The following is a 19,278-nucleotide window of genomic DNA, read 5'->3' as shown; positions in this document are numbered from 1 at the left end:
ATTTCATATCTCAAATTATACCATTTCATCATCTCAAAACCAAATCACAACTTACCAAAATACAAGATAACCTATAGTTCACATGTGTCACTTAACAAGCATATAATTCTAGCGAACTTAATAGTCATACACACCAACATTTACAAGCCAAATCTCATGGCTATAATCATGACTCAAAACATACCAAAATGACACTAGCCTATACATGCCACATACCATATATACAAAGCTCCAAAAGTACCAACAAGTAGTTGATAGTGTGATGATAGTTCCCGATGTTCCCTGATGTTCGAGCTAGCTTCGAAAATCTATAAAACATGGAAAGAACACACGAAGTAAGCTTTAAAAGTTTAGGAAGCCATATACAAATAAAGCTATCATATGAATCACAACACTTCTATCAATAGGCCAAGTACAAGTAAACACATATAGATACACAAACCTTTCTCAATGAGTACATATGAATTTTCTCATGTAAACTCATCAATTACTTCACATTCCAATATTCATAAGAATTTCGCATGTACCTGAGTCATTTAACTCATTAACACATTCTTTCTCGACTTGTTTTTGCCCGTTGAACCACTCGAAATCATTAAGGATACTCGGAAATCACATAAGCTTGTACAATGCCATATCCCAGATATGGTCTTACATGTTATTACATATCGATGTCACTGTCCCAGACAGGGTCTTACACGAATCAATATACGATGCCAATGTCCCAGACATGGCATTACTCGTAATCACAATACAATGCCAATGTCCCAGACATGGTCTTACATGTAATCACAACTCGATAACCTAATGTCATGACATTAGTATCCTATGCTATTCCTAAGGTTCGTACAGACTTTCAAATGTTGTAACTTCGTCGATTCTTACTCGTATTTGCTCGTTCAGCATTCATAGCAATTCAATTATAATAATACATATATAATTCATTGTATAGACATTTATTTGCATATGAACTTACCTTGTATTGAAATGAACGGATCAGAACAACTATTCAACAACTTTCAACTTCCCTCGATCTAAATCTGATTTCTTTCAGTCTTGATCTATATAAATTCCAAATTAATTATTTTATTCCTCAATTCATTCAATTTCATCCAAAACATACAATTCAGGACATTTTACAAATTAACCCCTATAATTTTGCATTTTCTCAATTTAGTCCCTATTTCATAAAAACACAATTTACAATAATTTCAACTAAACCCAAGCTAGTCAAATATCTATAGGCTCCATAACAACCCATATTTATCAATATTTCACACATTTAATCACACATTTTACACTTTTCCCAAATTAGTCCACAATAAGCATTCTTATAAAAAATAACTTAATTAAACATGTATATCAAACACCAAGCTTGTATAATTCATCATCAAACATCATAAAACTCATGGATTCATCAATGGTATTTCACAAAATCATCAAAAATTTTAAAAATCAGGGTACGAGCTGGCTAGTACTCAAAGTAATGATCACAAAAACATAGAAATCATCATAAATCGAGCAAAAAATCACTCACCAATTTGAGCTTAAAGTTGCCGAACCTTCAAAGCCCTAACTTTGATATTATTTCTTCTTATTTTTAGCTATACAAGATGATAATGAAGCCAAATTCTAATTTTGTTTTATTAATATTAACTTATTAATCAATTTACCATTTTAACCTTAATTAAAAACCATTAAATTTCAGGATATTAAGCCTATTAATGTCCATTGCCACTATCCATGGTCTAATTATAACATAAGGAACTTTCATTTAATAATCCATAGAAAAAAGACACTATTATCATATAGAATGCAACTTTTGCATTTTACGCGATGTAGTCCTTTTATCAAATTAAGCTATTAAACGATAAAATTAGCTCACGAAATTTTTACACATATATAATCACATGCTGTAAAAACATAAAATAATATTAAAATAATTTTTGTACTTCGTATTTGTGTTCTTGAAACCATTATTTTGATTTAAGCTAAAACCAGGCTATTACAGATTAAAATACTGGCATAAGAGACGAAAGAGCTAAGAAGTAAAAAGGTGGCATTGGTAAAAGTTCTCTGGCAACGACATGGATTAAAGGAAGCTACCTGGGAGCCTGAGGATACCATGAGGAAACAATACCCTAACCTCTTTTCTAGTAAGAATTTTCGAGGATGAAATTTTTTAAGGGGGAGAATTGTAACAGCCCATTTTCGGTGAGGTTAGAACAGTGGTTTCAGGACCACAAACTCGAGCCAAAAATAAAAAATTATTTTATTTTATTTTATGGTTGGTATCATGATAGGAATGTCACATGAGAATTTTGGTACGAAAATTTCACCGATTGTGTGCTTAATTAGGGAAAGGACTAAATTGCATAAAATGCAAAAGTTGAGTTCTAGTAGCTATAGGTATCAAATAGCTATGGAATTCAAAATTTATGGTCCTTATATGGTAATTAGACCATTGAAGAGTAGTTAGTAGATATTTTAATAACTCATCCATGGAAAAATTAGAAAAGGCTAGGGACTAAATTGGAAATCAATAAAATTATTAGATGATATTAATTAAAAAGAAAAAAATCATCTAATTTCATACCATCTTCCCCAATGTTTCTATGGAAACCCTAGGAGAGAGGAAAAAAACTTTTCAAGCTCAATAAAGTATGAAATCAAGTCCTGTTTTTAGTAATTTCTATATTTTTGGAATCAGAATAGCCTAATCTTTCTATTTAGGGGATTTATTTGAAAAGTTATCAAGGTATGAAATTTGGGTCATGGATGAATATGCTGAAAATTAGAAATTTATGGTAGAAAATGAAAAGTTATTCATAGATAAACAACTTTTACAAAGTAAATTTGGATGAAAACTTGATTTAGGGACTAAAATGAAAAAAGGGTAAAACCCATGGAAAATTCTAAAATTTTTGAAATTTATGTTCTGTAATTGTAATATATAAATTTTGGCTAGGCTTGGAAAGAGGGTTAAATTTCATGAATTTCATTTTCTGATCTTAAGGATGAAATCAAAAATTTTGAAAAAGATAGAGGCAAAATAGTAATTTTACCTATGAGGTAATAGGATGCAAATGTATATGAAATGTGATAAATTAATAGTTAAATTTACCCATATAGATCCGGAAAGACCAACCACGGAACTAGATCGAGGAAAGCAAAAGGTTTAGGATTAGCTGAAATTCAAATACGAACAATTTTCAAGGTAAGTTCATGTAACTTAATATGTATGTTAATATGCAAAAATTGAATTCTATGATTGTGTTGATATGTATGAGATGATACACATAATGAAATAGTCATAAGTTGCGAAAAATGGACAAATTGTCATGATCCAATTGAATATTGAATTTCGATGGGTTAAGAATAATAGTGCATATGTTGCAAATAGAATTTAGTCCGGACAAGTAATTCTAATTGATAAACCGTAATTTATACATATTTTTACCCCATGTTTAACACATTTCATGGATGATTTTCCCTTAGAATTGGTGAATTTGATGCTCCTAATGCCTTAATTTCATGTTTTGTACTTAGGAGAGCATAGGAGAACAAAAAGGAACGAGAAACGGGCCAAAAACGGAGAAAATGGGCCAAAGTACGAAATCAACACGGCTTGGACTGACTCACACGGGCAGACCACACGACCGTGTCAATTTGGTAGAATCGAAGCACGACTCACACGGGTAGAACACACACCCGTGCCATTTTAACAGGTTCGAGCATGGCCTGAAGTGGTCGCATACGGGCGTGTCCCTTCTGAGCCCAAGTTGAGTCCAATTCGGAAAAGGCTAATTTCAAGGGTTCTTAGGCATTCCAAAGCCTATAAATACACCCTAAAGGAAGAGGAAAAGGGACGCAGAGAAAAGAAGGCAGTGAACTGCTCAAAGGAAGCCGATTGATCCATCTCAGAAGTCGGATTCACCATCAAAATTGAAGATCTCCCCTCAATTTCCCTTCAGGAGTTTGGGTTTTTTTTTATGTTTTGTATTCATTATTCTTCTGAGATGTTTTCCTTTTTAGTTATGAACTAAATCCCCTAAATACTTAAAGGGAATGAAACCTAAGACGAATCTTGTTATTATTTTCTGAATTGTATGATAAATATTTAACCTGTTCTTAATTATGTGTTCTTAATTATTGTTTTGATATCCCAGGATACTGATTCAAGATAAGCTCTTATTCAGAGGATGAATAGACCCTGTCTAAGAGTACATTTGTCATAATTAAGCGGAGTTGATTGTACAAGATTTTGCCGGATTAAGGTGAAACCTAATAAAGGGATCCATAGATCGAGTTAATGCAACCCTAGGGTGTTAATTAGAGAAAAGTCTCAATTATTCAGTCCGGGGATTAGACGTTATTAGTCTTGAATAGGGATAATAACATAACTTAGGGATCTCTACGGAACAAGTTAAATGAATAAATCGTCCGATTCGAAGTCAGAATAACAAGTGAAGTCTAGGTGGATTCTTCCTTAGGTATTGTCTTAATTCAATCATTTTTCCAAAAGTAATTCCCCAATTCTATTTTCTATGCATTTTTATTTTAGATAATTAGTTAGTTAAAACAAAACCCCCCTTATTCTTAGGCTAGATAATAAAAAGACAGTCATTACTAGTACTTTTAGTTCCTTTGGGTTCGACAATCCGGTCTTGCTAAAACTATACTACTGTTCGATAGGTACACTTGCCTACATTGTGATAATAGTTAGTTTCGAGAATGATTAATTATAAATATATAAAACTTACCTGTCATGAAAATCGCGATCAAGTTTTTGGCACCGTTGCCGGGGAACTAAGATATTAGGAACACTCAATTTTTATTACTTTAGCCATTTATTTTTCTTCCAAGTTAATTCTATTTTTATTTTTTAATTTACTTTTTCTTTATCTTGGCAGGTTTTTATAGTTTATGACTAGAAGAAACCCGTTAGGACCACTACTTTTTGACGAAGAAATCGATCGCATAGTTCGTAGAAACCAAAGAGAAATACGGCGAAGCTTAAGATACACAAAGAACGAGCAAGAGGACGATATTCAAACCCCAACCGAGGAGATGGCTGAAAACCAAGACAATCAGCTACCTCTTGCGATACCCGTTGAACTAGCAAATCAAAATCCTGTTCCTCGTACTATGTATGATTATGATAAACCTACTTTAACAGGAACTGAGTCAAGTATAGTTAGGCCTGCTATTGCTGTAAATAATTTTGAACTAAAACCTAACACTATTCAAATGATACAGCAATTTGTTCAGTTTGATGGTTTGCAGGATGAGGATCCAAACACTCACTTGGCAAATTTCCTGGAATTCTGCGATACATTTAAAATTAATGGCATTTCTCACGATGCCATTCGTCTTCGGTTATTCCCTTTTTATTGAGGAACAAAGCTAAACAGTGGTTGAACTCATTACCACGAGGGTCAATTACTACTTGGGAACAAGTGACCGAAAAATTTCTATTAAAATATTTCCTGCTGGCTAAAATAGCCAAATTACGTAATGATATCTCTTCTTTTGTGCAGATGGACTTAGAAACTCTTTACGATGCATGGGAGAGATACAAGGACCTACTGCGAAGGTGTCCTCACCATGGATTACCTCTATGGTTGCAAGTTCAAACATTCTACAATGGTGTGAACCCCTTGACAAGGCAAATGATTGATGCAGTAGTCGGGGGAACCATCAACAACAAAACACCTAAAGAGGCTTACGAATTTATTGAAGAGATGTCACTGAATAACTATCAGTGGCAAGTCATGAGGACTAAGCCAACTAAAATAGCAGGCATTTATAAGGTCGATTCGGTTACTATGCTGTCAAACCAGGTAGAACTTCTAAATAAAAAGATTGATGGTTTACTTGGTTCTACTCAGGTACATCCAGTAATGAGGTGCGGGATGAATGGAGGAGGAGCATGCACAAAGTATCAACCTTACAACCCTAGCATTGAGGAGGAACAAGTCCAATATATGGGTAGCAATAACTCTAGATCCCAAAATAACCCATATAGTAACACTTATAATGTAGGTTGGAGGAACCATCCCAATTTCTCGTATGGCGGTCAAGGAAATCAAAGACCACAACATCCTCCGGGTTTTCAACAACCACCCTATCAACAGGAAAAGAAATCAAACCTTGAAGAGATATTGTCTAAATTTATATAGGTGTCAAAAACTCGTTTTCAAAACACCAAGACAGCACTTAAAAATCAACAAGCGTCGATCCAAGGGCTCGAAACTTAGATAGGCTAGCTTTCCAAACTAATCTCCAAACGACGACAAGGTAGCTTGCCAAGTAATACTGAACCCAACCCAAGGGAACAGCTCAACACGATTAATGTTCAAGATGAAGAAGGATTCGTTGAGCCTGAGCCAGAACCGAGGCAAGAAACTGTGGTGAGCAGAGGTCAATGTGAGGTAGGTCATAATAAAAATAAATCACTGAATGTCGAATATAAACCTCGTGTGCATACCCCAGCGCGACAAGAAAAGACTGCTCAGATGAGCAATTTGGTAAATTCCTTAAACTCTTAAAAAAATTACATATTAACTTACCATTTATTGAAGCTTTATCGCAGATGCCAAACGCAATGAAATTTTTAAAGCAGATTTTAGCAAATAAACGGAAGCTGGATGAGGTATTGCATGTGGAGCTAAACGTAGTTTGCTCAACTATTCTACAGAATAAACTACCCAACAAACTAAAAGATCCAGGAGTTTTACTATTCCTTGCTTAATTGGTAGTTTAGATGTTAATAATGCATTAGTTGGTTTAGGGGCTAGTATTAACGTCATGCCCTGCAAAATGTTTAAACAACTAGGTCTTGGGAAACCCAAACAGACTAGGATGAGCATTCAATTGGCAGATAAAACTATAAGGTTTCCTAGGGGTATTATTGAAGATGTGCTAGTTAAAATCGATAAATTCATATTTCCCGTTAACTTCATTGTTCTAGACATAAAGGAGGATAACAACACTCCTTTGATTTTAGGACGGCCCTTTTTAGCAAGTGCTAAAACAATTATTGATGTTGGCACAGGTGAGCTCACACTCCGTGTGGGAGACGAAACAATCACCATTCAAGGAAATGAGTCTGAAGGAAGTACATGAGCCATTCTCAAGCAGTAGCAGAGGACCTATTCATGAAGATCGAAGGCTACAAATCGAGGAGCTAGATGAATGGCGAACGCATAAACTAAGAACACACAATAAATCAAAACTATGCCAGAACGAGCTCAACACCTTCCCAAATCAACTTAAGGTTGGAGATAAAGTATTATTAGATGTTGCAGATCCTCACATTGTCACTACCAAACCGAATGAAGAAATCCCTCTTACAGTACTTAGCATTTTCCTATTTGGTACAGTCGAGGTAAGTCATCCCAAGTTTGGCACATTTAAGGTAAACAACACCCGTCTAAAACCTTATTTTGATGAGAATGGTAGCAGGAATAAGGAGTATAAACTCCTCAAACCATCATAACCATTCAATGGAGAGGTAAGTCGAGCTTAGACTATAAATAAGCGCTTCTTGGGAGGCAACCCGAGCACAAACTGTATTAACTTCTTTCAATTTTAGTGTTTAACACCTAACTTACTAACAGAGCTCTTGAATACAGGTTTACCACACAGATACGGCCTAGCACACGAGCGTGCTTATAACTGTGTGGAAACAGGGCAAAGATTTCCCCAACATGGGCTACGAAAATTTGCCACGGCCGTACGACATGGCCGTGGGCGAATCTGTCAAATTAACACGGGTGTGTGACACGCCCGTGCCAAGCAACCGTGGGCGAACGTGTTAAATTAACATGGGAGTGGACCTACATACACGAGTGTGGGAGAAGCGAACAAATCTGAAAACGATCGTGCGACACAGCGGTGTGCATCCACACACCCAAGGGACACGGGTGTGGACAAAATGTTAGACGTGCCCAAATTCAAAATTCGCGAGTCACACGGGAAAAAATTAGGGAACACAGGTGTGTTCCCTGGCCATGTGCCCCAAAATCTATAAATAGGCTGCACTATTCATTGTCTTCTTCACCCAAAAACCCTGACCCTAGCGGCTACAAGTCCACACGCCCTCCCCGCCACGCCTGTGCACCACTTCCAACTCCATTTTTTACGCTCATTCTCCCCTTTCCAGTGTTTGTTTATTCTTTTCCCTTTAATTGCACTCATTTTTCATGTTAAGTTATCATAGTACTATGCATTTTTTATGTTTTTTCATCCCTTTATCACTCACATTTTATATCTAGAGTAGTTATTATCTTTTCATGTTGAAGTTTTTCCTTGTTGCATGATTTATCTGTTACATTTTATTAGTTTAAAGTGAAAATACTCATGACTTTTGGGTTGATATTCTCCATCAATAAAATGTACTAACATAGAATTATTTACCAGTTTTTTAGGAAACTCATACTATTTTCATACTAATGATACACCATAAAATTGTTTTTGATTAAGTTTGCTAGTAGTTGTGACCGAGATTATTCGTTCTAATTTATGACTTTTGCCTTTTTGGATTTGCTTTTCTATTACCTTGAACATTCCTCCCGATGAAATAATGGTTTTGCTTGTAGGTATACAATGTCGTCTTCACGAGGAAAGAAAACTGCTATCCCTGCTTCAAAGAAAAGAAAGGGAGTATCATCTTCCTCGGGGTCGACCGCGAAAATTTGCCACCCTTTCCTGCAATTCCCCATCGGGCCCCAAGAAGAACTTTTCCAAATACTCTGGGCCGCTGCATCGACTAGGATGCAGTAAAACAAGTTCAGTTGGTTGATACGATTCAAGCCCTCCTAACCTCTGACCCTTGGGAGCTTTTCTTTGGGATCATCGAGCCAACATATCTCGAGCTCACGATGGAACTATGTTTAACATTATCCCGACACGGTCTAATTTTGCCTAGGCAGATTAGTCTACTAGCTAAGCATCCCAGAATTTGGTACTGTACTGGGCTTATATACAGAGGAATTCAAGGAGGAGAATGACTTACATGCTCTCAACCGCCACATCCATCGTTCTCCTTCACGGTGCTGGGACGCACTAGTACCTAGTGCAGCCACCTATAATCCTAGTTGCTCCAAGGCATCGGCTCTCCCTCCATCTCTGAGGTACCTTCACGCCATTTTGTCTCACACAATTACAGGAAGGCGAGAGAGCACTGGTATTGTCAACACTCACAACACCTACTTTCTATGGTGTATGTCGCACGGGCACGTCTTCGACCTTGCCTATTTCATTGCCCTCAACATTCAACACCAGACGGAGCGGTATAGGAAGGGGGTCATCTCCATTGGCCCCTATGTTACTTAGTTGGCTCGACACTTCGGGCTCCTCAACATCGCGGCCCAGGAATCTTCCTTGACCCTCATTAGCCAGATGTCTCCACAAGGTATCTCAAGCATGCTAAGTATGAGGATCATCGAAAAGCGTCGAGGAACCTACCCTCGTCAATATCGTCTCGCCCAATCTACCGAGGAGGAGGCCCATGAGGACATTACTGATGATGTCCCCCCACAGCACGAGGACCCACCGTCTCAGCCACCACCACCCTCTCGTCCAGTTCATGCGGCGGCTTCATATGCTAACATCTCTGAGCGCCTCACTCAATTTGAGTAGTAGTGCTTTCAACGATTTGACAACATTGATGCTACTCTACAGCATATTTTTCAGCACCTCCACATCTCATCGCCACCCCCACCTCACAAACCATCTAGCAATGAAGATGTTTAAAAACTTTCATTTATTATTTTATGTTTTTACTTTTATTTTATTTTAAGACTACTTTTTATTTTTCTTTCATCTTATTTTTATTTAACAATTTTGAATTCCGGTTATTTCCTACCGAGTAATCATTCTTCTTTATATATTTTCTAAAAGAGTTCCTGATGCTATCACAGTTATAAAAAGCTCCAAAGCTCACTATTACTCAGGGACTCGAAACTCCACTGGAAAAGGTTTTCCACAACTGCCATGTCCTGCTCGACCTCGACCATAACCAACTTCAGATATAATATTCTTTTGGCACAGGACTTATGGACTAATGAACCTCTACCACCGCCGGAGTATCCTCCTCCAACCTCACGCCGATTATTCTCCGAAACTTCAATTCAAGGAAATTCATTCATTACTCAGGAAGTTTCACTTTTCTCCCTATCTTTATGAACTTACACTTACATTTGTCAAAATATCTATCTTTGTACATTGAAGAAAATGTACATCTTAAGTGTGGGGGGGTATTTATTTCATTATTAGAAAAATCCCTGAATGACTACCTTGTTCTCTTAAAAAGCTCTCATATCATATTTAGGATAAATTTTGATTGATTTATGATTTTGATTGATATATCTTGAATTAAAACATAGGCATTTATGCATTGATTGTTTAAAGTTTAATACATTAGAGAATCAAGCATGATAAGTTGATTTTTAAGAATTTAAAATTTTAGGTTGTTTCCCTAAAAGTTTAGGTATTACTTTGAGTTGGAATTCACAAGTTTTAAACATCAAAAAGCCATAATTCTTATGAGATTTTTGAGCCTTTTGAGCATCTATTAATTCTTTCATGCTCACTTTTATTATTGCTTTGAGTGTGTCAGTAATGAACTATTATTCTAGAACTTACTTGATTATGCATGTCAAGACCACACTATTTGATTTGATATGTCAAAATGAGAAAGGCACTTAGGATTAACCCACTCATGTCATGAAAAGCCTACCTCTACGATTAACCCTTAGTAAATCCCGTTGAGCTAACAAGCCATTTCTTGTATTACCCTTAATATTAACCCTGAACCCATTATTGTTGAAATCCCCTAAATTAAATTTGATCCCTATTTTTGTCGAGATTCGAATTAAAATAGTTGCTCAGCTATGTCTTGTTCTTAATAGTTAGTCTAAGTTATTTAACTTGTTCTTAAAAAAATGTGTATATACATTAGTAGTAATCTTTTGTTTTTGAACTTAAGTATTTAAATCCCATATTCTAAGAAGAAGCTCGGTTGTACACAAGTGATGAGTAAATCTTTTTCTAGTTAAGTGATTTTTCAATTCAATCTCGATTCTAACCTTTTCTTTCAGCTTGTGACCACACCCCCTAACCAAAGCCATGTTACAACTCTCTAAAGACCTTTAGATTGATGTTTCATCTCAATTTATAGTGGTGGAGATTTGATTTTCATGCAAGCTTCTGGTAATAATTTTTCATATTGACTGATGAGTGCTACTTTCATTGTCCTTAAACACTTTGAGCGATTTGAGTGAATCTTTAGTGAGGATGTTAAATTCTGTGAGATTTCGAATCGAGGTAACCACTTAGATAAGGGGAAATGCCTAAGTTTTGCGTGATTAAATACTCAACTTGGAATGTTTGAAGCTCTAATGTTCTTTTAGTTGAATTTTAAATGTATGATTACCTGTGGATTATTTTGAGATATTTTTTATAGAGATTATAAGTTGAGAAGGATTTATTTTGATTATGATTTGAGAATTTTGCTTGAGGACAAGCAAATGCTTAAGTGTAGGGGTATTTGATAAATCGTAATTTATACATATTTTTACCCCATGTTTAACACATTTTATGGATGATTTTTCCTTAGAATTGGTGAATTCGATGATCCTAATGCCTTAATTTCATGTTTTATACTTAGGAGAGCATAGGAGAGTGAAAGGAACGAGAAACGGGCCAAAAATGGAGAAAATGGGCCAAAGTACGAAATCAACACAGCCTAAACTGACTCACACGGGCAGACCACACGACCGTGTCAATTTGGCAGAATCGAAGCATGACTCACACAGGTAGAACACACGCCCGTGCCATTTTAACAGGTTCGAGCACGGCCTAAAGTAGTCGCACACGGGAGTGTCACATGGGCGTGTCCCTTTCGAGCCCAAGTTGAGTCCAATTCGAAAAAGGCTAATTTCGAGGGTTCTTAGGCATTCCAAATCCTATAAATACACCCTAAAGGGAGAGGAAAAGAGACGCGGAGAAAAGAAGGCAGGGAACTGCTCAAAGGAAGCCGATTGATCCATCTCAGAAGCCAGATTCACCATCAAGACTGAAGATCTCCCCTCAATTTCTTTCAGGAGTTTTGGGTTTTCTTTATATTTTGTATTCATTGTTCTTCTGAGATGTTTTCCTTTTTAGTTATGAACTAAATCCCCTAAATACCTAAGGGGAATGAAACCAAGACGAATCTTGTTATTATTTTCTAAATTGTATGATAAATATTTAACTTGTTCTTAATTATTGTTTTGATATCCCAGGATACTGATTCAAGATAAGCTCTTATTCAGAGGATGAGTAGACCCTGTCTAAGAGTACATTTGTTATAATTAAGCGGATTCGATTGCGCGCCTAGAGATAGGGTGACAAGATTTCATCGAATTAGGGTGAAACCTAATAAGGGGATCCATAGATTGAGTTAATGCAACCCTAGGGTGTTAATTAGAGAAAAGTCTCAATTATTCAATCTAGGTATTAGACGTTATTAGTCTTGAATAGGGATAATAACATAACTTAGGGATCTCTACAGAACAAGTTAAATGAATAAATTGTCTGATTCGGAGTCAGAATAACAAGTGCAGTCTAGGTGGATTCTTCCTCAGGTATTGTCTTAATTCAATCGTTTTTCCAAAAGTAATTCCCCAATTCTATTTTCTGTGCATTCTTAGTTTAGATAATTAATTAGTTAAAACAAAACCCCTTTATTCTTAGGCTAGATAATAAAAAGACAGTCATTACTAGTACTTTTAGTTCCTTTGGGTTCGACAGTCCGATTTTTCTAAAATTATACTACTGTTCGATAGGTACACTTGCCTACATCGTGATAATAGTTAGTTTCGAGAATGATTAATTATAAATATATAAAACTTACCTGTCACGAAAATCGCGATCACTAATGTAAGCCCTCTTGAGCTTAGTTTATAAATTGGATTTAGCTCAAACGGGTAATCCATATTAAGCTCTCTAGAGCATTTGCTATGGATGAGATTTAGCCTGGACTGGTAATCCTACTGTAAAATGTACGGCTCATGAGTGTGCTTTTTTATTATGTACCCTAATGGGTACTTTTTCACATGTGTATATTACCCGAACATCCATCGAGATTTCAATAGTTCAACAGAAATGATTCTTGAAGTGTGGAAAGGTGAAATTAATGGAAGTTTGTAATGTGATGAGCTCATCTATGGTTACTTGAATATTCATATGAGATTATGTGACTAACTTGTTGAATAAGTGTATGTGTTTAGGTAAATTACCCTTAATTGATGGAATGTAAATTTATGTATGCTTGTATTAATAAATATGACCGATAATTTTTTTTCGTTATACGAACTTACTAAGCATAAAATGCTTACTCCGTTTAATTTTCCCTATTTTATAGTGCTCAAAGCTTGTGAAGGTTGGAAGTCGGTCGAAGCAATCATCACACTATCCACGATCTCATTTTGGTACAAATAGAAATCTCATTTTGGTATAATGGCATGTATAAGCTTATTTGGCCAATGATGGCTTATAATAGTTGTTTTGTAATCTAGCCATTGGAGTGGCTAGTGATGGCCTAAGTTTGGCTATTTTTAAAGTAATGTTTTGGCAATCACATAAGTGCTTATTATTTGTTAGTTTGTTGGAATTATGTTAGCATATAAGTTTATGTTAAGAGTAAGTTTATATCCTTTGATGCATGAGATAATACCACATGGTTGATGGCAAATTTTATGTGAATATGATGTTGGATTGGTGGATATATGCTTGTGAATTTTGGTGCAGAAAAATGATAAGTCTTGGATGACAAATGAGGCTAGGAAATTGCCTTATTTTGTCCACATAGGTAGACACACGGGCGTGTGTCTTAGCTGTGTGTGAGACAATACCTATCCCATGGGCATGTGGTCTGGCCGTGTGTCCCCTGCATCTTAAAAATAAGAAACAGAATACTCATAATTGGGCACACGAGTAGACAAGTGGGTGTGTGTCTTAGCCTTGTGGTTGACACGGCCTTGAACATGGGCGTGTTACATGGTCGTGTGAAAACTGCACCTAAATTTCAAAAATAAAATTCGCCACAAAGCCTAGCACACGGGTGTGTGATATGGTCGTGTGACTTCAATTTCTTCATGCCTTAAAAATCAGAGAGTTACATGGGCTAGGGACACGGGCATGTGTAGTACATGACCAGACCACAGGCGTGCCCTAAGACGACACAGGTGTGTGAGCCCTGCACCTTGGAAAATTCTTGAAATGTTTTTTAAAAATTTTATAAGTTTTCGATTAAGTCCCGACTTGATTCTAATGCTCGTATTGGACCTCGAGAGTCTAATTAAAGGACGTTTTGAATGATCTTGGTAAATGAATTGTAATTTACAAGAATTATCTGTAAAATATTTTGAATTTTTGGTAATACCCCAAAACCCTGTTCCGACAATGGGTACGGGTTAGGGGTGTTACATAAACTTTCATAACCTTTCAATTTAGTCCCATTGTCATAAAAGCTCACTATTCACTAATTAACCACAGTAAATTAACTTTATTTCTTATTACACTTTAATCACATAATTTATCTCAATATCTTATTTCAGACATCAAATTTCTATGTAGTTCACTTATATTATTTCATCCACATATTTTCTAAAGTTTGACAATTTAGTCTTTGTCATCATAAAAATTCCATATTTTTCCACAATTTCAATTTTACAATACTCCATGCATATTTCATCATCTCATACTACATTCATTAAAATTTTATTATAATTTTCTTATTCAAATATCAACTTGTTTCACACTTTATTTTACTAATTCACCACAAAACTTTACCAATTCTACATTTTAATCCTTAAATAACAAAAGCATTCAGGGGTACTTACCTTTTTCAACCTCAAATCACTTCTTCCATTCTCATCGTTATTTGATTCACTTTCTCAATTACTTTCTTAGTCAACATGTAAAAAAACATAAAACATTCCATAAGTAAAGTTTAATTTAACATAATTTCCATTTTCTAACAATGTTAAACTTTGAAAATAATATGAAACTATAACACCCCTTACCCGACCCGATAGTTGGGTTCGAGTTACAAGATTTCACATTCGTTGTTGGAGCAACTATAGTCAATTATATAGTAAAATAATCTTTCAAACATATAATTATATGTTAAACACATTTACATTATGATTCACAATCAAATACAAGCCTTAATCGAGCTTACAAAAGCTCTTTTGTTGAATCGAGAATGAAATAAGACTAAACTGAAAATTTTCAAACCATATCAAATGGGTATCACAATATATAGGAATTGGTATCACGATTTCAAAGACAGGAGCCATACTTTCCAACATGAGTACCAAATTGTAAAGTTTTCACTATTATTCAGGGTCGATATCACGATATCAGAGGTGTGGTATCACGATACTAATAATAGTCCACTAAATCCTTATTTTTAGTAAAATGCCATCTAGTACCTATTTTGATTTTACCAACCAAACCATTAACATATACTCACATATCACCATTTTTACCTGAATCAAGCATATCAAAACATGTCAAAGGAAACCATTTACCCATTTTCATTGAACTAATTTCCATACAACTTCATTTTAGCACCAACTATACTATTTCAACTTATTCAAACATAAACCAGTGATCCAACCTTGCTATTACCAATTCACATCCAAACATACCATTTCAATTGTCACACATATGTCAAATATGTTTACCTAATCATACAAATTCAACTAGGCATTAACTTTGCCAAAAATCATGCATTAGATAAGCTGTAAGCTACATTCCATATAAAAGATAACATAGACAAAAGACGTATATACATGCCACAATTTTGAAGTTAAAATGTTTGAAAAGCTACCGATTCAAAAATGGGATAGTGTGAGCTTCTGGACGATCCATTTGACATGTTCTGCAAAATGACAATCTATAAGGAAAGGGGAAACAAAGTGGTAAGCATATTGAAAACTTAGAAAGTTCATATGGAATTTACTTAACTTACCTAGGCATTACAAAAAACTAAACATTTAAACACATTTACATTCAAAATGGAATACCTTAGCATACTTTGTAGTATCATATGCATATCATCATTTACAACCAATAGGTTAGTAAAACTTTCATAAAATGAAATTGTAACCATGACCACAAAGAATAACTCACATTAGAAGCATTTATAATTCAATTCATATCCATATTTTCATTTCATTAGGTTAAGGTTTTGCTCGAGAGAACCTTAGTGAATCGAACTAGGATACATGAGACTATATTTCTCATATAAGATGACAAATATCAGGGTTGCTCACACAAGCTGAATAGGATCGTTCACATAAGCTGACATTATAATATGATTGCTTACACAACCTGATATTATAATAGGATTGCTCATCCAGATAAACTAATGATATATATGTAAATTGAAAATATAAAACAAAATCTATATACATCCTAATAACATATAAAATCCCTGATCCACCACACGTATAACCTTAATGATAAATTATACATATCCTAATCTTTTACTAAGTTTACACGAGCATCATTTCCACATATACATATAATTTTGATCCCTGTAAAAGATCACACAATTCATTTTCATGTTTTGTAATCAATTAAATTCAACATCTATACAATATACTCTGTACTAATACTTATCAATCAATAATCACAAGACATTTCAATTCAGTCCAAAATTAGCCATTTATGTCGAAATAGTTATAAATTAAATATATCTAAACCTATACAGACAAATTCATGCACACAATATAACATAAGCTAGTAGGTTCTATATGAAATTACTTAGCAAAAAAAGCAAGAAACGATACTTTAAGGACTAATCAACAATTTTTGCTTTTCCCCTATTATATTCAGTTTGATTCAATTCCCAATCTATACAATTACTCAACTCAATTTATCATTACCAAACATTTTATAATATCCCATAATATGCATGAACAAATTCAATTTTATTTTTTAAATGCCCTATAAAGTTTTGCATTTTATTCAATTTAGTCTCTAAAACTGAATTTGACATAACTTTCAATTTTGAGCTTCAATTTCAAAACAAATCTCAATTACATTCTTTTAGAATCCTTTACTATCTATAATTATAGAAATTTCATATCAAATATTCAATTTACACCCTTTAGTCATTTTTTACAAAACTATCAATTTAAACTTTACAATCTATAGCCCTTTTCCACATGTAAGCTTAAAAGCTAGCAATTTAACACCAATTTCTTCATGAAATCAACAATGAAAAGTTTTATAAACTTTAACTATTTTACAAATTGGCACATGCGCTAGCTAAATCAAGCTTCTATGACCTCAAAAACATAGAAATTACAAGAAAATTTTGGCATATAATGGAAAACTAACCTGTTTGGCGAAGTGTAATCCACTCATATGTTTCTTTTTTCATATAGGTGTAACGCCTCAAAATAGGGCCGAGGAGTTTTAGGGTTATTTTAGGAATTTTAGCCTTAGAGTGTTCATAATTTTGTGACATGGTATATCGATAATGTTTTCGATTATGATTTTTAGAAAATCAAATCAATTTTTGAAAAAAAAAAAATGTTTAAAAACCTATATTTTTTGGAAGAATACTGATTTGTAACAAGGTCAAAATTTAGAATGTTATTGTTGCAATTAGACCAAATTTTAAAATTGAACCTAATATCTTCCCCCATCAACAGTTTTCACGTTAATTTTCTCCTTTGCATTGTTTGTGTCATCCCTTGTTTGAAAAAGCTTTTTCCAATCAATTTTTTTATTCCCAAACTCTATATTCTTGAATTCTTTCACTTTCCCAACATTAAACCTCCATAATATTTCAAGAAAACACCCAAAAATCTTATTGATTTCATTATCTTCCTCACTTGTGGATTTTCTGGATTTTCGACAAAAGCTTCATTTTTCTTCCATTGAACGTAACCATTCATCTACACATTAGTTTTTAATGTTAATTAGTTTTTGAAACTAAATTTTTAAATGGTAAATAGCATGTTTTGATCAAAAGCCAAAAATCTTATTAGTAATGGTGGATTTCAGGATTTTGGGTAAAACGAGGTTTTAAAGTGTTTTCCAATTAGTTTTGATAATTAGAAGGTTTCTAAAATGGGTTTAAAGTTTCGTTAAATATTTCTCTTTTTTAATTAATTTTCGTAGAAATTGACATAAACATGTCGAAAAAGTTGATACCATGAATTAAGTAGTCTTATAACAGCCCGTTTTTAGTCAAATCAGAATAGTAGTTTTGGGACCACAAATCTGAGGTTAAAAAATTATTTTAATATTATTTTAAGTTTTTATAGCATGCTAGTATGTATGTGTGAAAGTTTTGTGAAGAAATTTTATCGTTTGAATAGTTAATTTGATAAAGAGGACTAAATTGCATAAAGCGTAAAACTTGAGTTCTAATAGCTAAAGGTGTCTAATAGCTATGGTTTATTAAATTGAAGGTCCTTATGTTGTGATTATATCATTATAATGGTGGGTGGACAAATATGGGCTTATAATAAGTGTTTTAAGTGATTAATATTAAAGGTTAAAATAGTAATTATAAAATAACTTAAGTTAAATAATAAAAACATTATGTTTTCATCTTCATTAAGCCACCACCACCAATTTAGGGATTGAAAAATACCATTTTAAAGTTTGAAATTTTGAGAACTTCACTTGTTTACTAAAGTATGATTTTTTACTCGGTTTTTGATGATTTCTATGTTTTGTGATCGTTGCAACTAGTATTAGCTAGCCCAGGGACTATTTTGCAAAATTGTTAACATTTTTGAGAGTTTCCATTGATGATTATATGATTATTTTGATGTTTAATGATAGATTATGAATATTTGTTGTTAATTAAACAAGTTTTGTTAAGTGATTTTTTAGGGAAAATGCAAATTAGGGGCTAATTTGTGAAATATGAAAATTGTGTGGTTAAAATGTGAAATAAATGAAAATTATGGGCTGCTAGGGGCATTATGGTAATTAGGCTAGCATGGTATATTTGTAATTTCATTAATTTGTGATTTTTATGAAATAAGGACTAAATTGTAAAAACTGTGAAATGTGTGGGCCAAAACTGTAAAGTGTGTTTTGGATTAAATTGAATGAATAGATGATTAAATAAGTTAATTCTAAATATAATTAGATCAAGAAAGAAGAAATTTGATTTTGGATCGGGGAAAGGATAAAGTTATCGACTAATCGACTCAATTCACCGTTTTAATATCTGATGTAAGTTTGTATGTT

The 19,278-nt window shown here is 34.1% G+C and overlaps 1 non-coding gene across 1 annotated transcript; it reads right to left on the bottom strand.

Annotated features, from left to right (window-relative positions):
• Positions 1 to 5,508: 5,508 nt before the first annotated feature.
• LOC128291298 (small nucleolar RNA R71) lies at positions 5,509 to 5,614 on the bottom strand. The gene has a single exon (XR_008281074.1). It is a non-coding gene; the product is annotated as a small nucleolar RNA R71 (small nucleolar RNA).
• Positions 5,615 to 19,278: the final 13,664 nt, after the last annotated feature.

The sequence above is a fragment of the Gossypium arboreum genome, chromosome 3 (genome assembly GCF_025698485.1).
Source record: "Gossypium arboreum isolate Shixiya-1 chromosome 3, ASM2569848v2, whole genome shotgun sequence".
NCBI lineage: Eukaryota > Viridiplantae > Streptophyta > Magnoliopsida > Malvales > Malvaceae > Gossypium > Gossypium arboreum.
Note: the sequence above shows the minus strand (reverse complement) of the source record. Positions and strands in the feature narration are given on the sequence as shown.